The sequence below is a fragment of the Oncorhynchus mykiss genome, chromosome 5 (genome assembly GCF_013265735.2).
Source record: "Oncorhynchus mykiss isolate Arlee chromosome 5, USDA_OmykA_1.1, whole genome shotgun sequence".
NCBI classification, from domain to species: Eukaryota; Metazoa; Chordata; class Actinopteri; order Salmoniformes; family Salmonidae; genus Oncorhynchus; species Oncorhynchus mykiss.
The window spans coordinates 71,453,146-71,454,792 of record NC_048569.1 but is presented as its reverse complement, the minus strand read 5'-3'; the positions used below and the strand labels follow the sequence as shown (position 1 = coordinate 71,454,792).

The window sequence follows — 1,647 nt, the reverse complement described above, 5'->3', positions numbered from 1 at the left end:
TGTGCATGCCTGTCAGTCTGTCTGGTGTGTGTGTGAGAGAGGGAGAGAGATAGAATCAGAGGGCTGGTTGTAGGGGAGAGAGAAGGAAATAGAGAGGGTGATCGAGAAAGGCAAGCGGCTGGTTGTGGGACAGAGAGGGAATGGAGAGAGAGAGAGAGGGAGAAAGTGATAGAGAAAGGCAAGGGCTAGTTGTGGATGTGGGAGTATAATTAAGTCCAGTACTCTGTTTCTCTGCAGGCTGCTGCATGGAGCTGGAGAACTGCTGATTCAGGAGAGAGAGGGAGAGGGAGAGGGAGAGGGAGAGAGAGAGAGAGAGAGAGAGAGAGAGAGAGAGAGAGAGGGATAGCTAGAGCGGGAGTGGGTGAGAGAGATAGGAGAGGGAGAGAGAGGAGGCCGACTGTTATGGGTAAAGAGTTACTCTAGAGTGTGTGGAGTAAAATACAGTAACAGCGACTGTAGAATGCCAGGTTATTGTGAATGGGATGATGCCATCTAAAGGACAAAGCAGAAGTGCACTTTATAAAATCAATCAAAGCTGTTAATGTAACCATCACAGCTAGTGTTCCATTCATGAAGAATATAGTATAACTTTAATTTAGTTTGCCCCAAAAATGCACCATGTTAACATGCTTTAGCAATATTAGATATAGAAATCCATGTTCCTAGAAAACAATTTGATTTTAAGTAGAAATGGAAGAAAATAGATCATAGGCAGGCACATCATCCATCACAAGGCCTGTACCTATTTGGCCAGAATAAGAAGCCATTCAGCATAAGGTATTGCCTTTGAAAATAATTGTGTTTAAGTGATTTGGGTAGACTCTTCTTTAGGCCTATTGGGCTAGTGAGCTAATTAAGCGATATCCAATGCTTTGCTGTGTTTTTCAGGGTAGTAGGGTAATCCATAAATCAAACAACTGTTTTAACAGGTTGCTAGACTATTTAACAAAAAAAAAAACGTTTTCTTCGTTGAGTTACTGTTGGACTTCTAAATTGACACATTGTTGCAGACAGCGGTTACACGCAATTGTAAAACCCACCAGTTAAATGTTCTGATTTTAATATTTTTTTCCGCCGCTCCTCCTTGCTTCTCACGCCTGGTTTGTGAACAAGTTGCTTGCAGGTCTCAACGGCGCATGCTCGATGTAGAAGTGTTATAGTATTTCGTTCGGGTGGCAAATTGTTTCTAACTTTGAAAGTAGACTTTTGATGGTAGCTAAACTTTTAGGACAAAAATGTTTGCTGAAATTACGCTGGCGTTGCAGATTATACTATTTTTTTTAGGACTGAACGGGGCAAACCAGGGAGTGATTTTATAATGCCCAGCGTGCATTTCGTTTGTGTAAAGAATGAATGAACTTACCAAGCATTGACACTTATAACACTTAACTCTTCATTTGTATTGGGGAACTGTAATATCTGTGTGTGTTGTATCGGCGATTTTGAGATTTTTTTTTGTTTTCCATTAAACCACGATTGTGAATAGTAAGGCCGAGAACTCGGTCGGAACAGTGTCCTTACAGTCAGTAGTACACTCTGGTTTCTCTTCAGATCGCATAAATCTTTCGCCTTTTACTAAAGATTTCCGTGGAGAGGAACATTATGAGTATCAACTAATTTTTTGATGCCTGGCCTCACGGCTGGGCT

General features: G+C 41.5%; 1 non-coding gene across 1 annotated transcript; it reads left to right on the top strand.

The window, feature by feature from the left end:
• Positions 1–1,531: 1,531 nt before the first annotated feature.
• LOC118964746 lies at positions 1,532–1,647 on the top strand. The gene has a single exon (XR_005051939.1). It is a non-coding gene; the product is annotated as a U5 spliceosomal RNA (small nuclear RNA).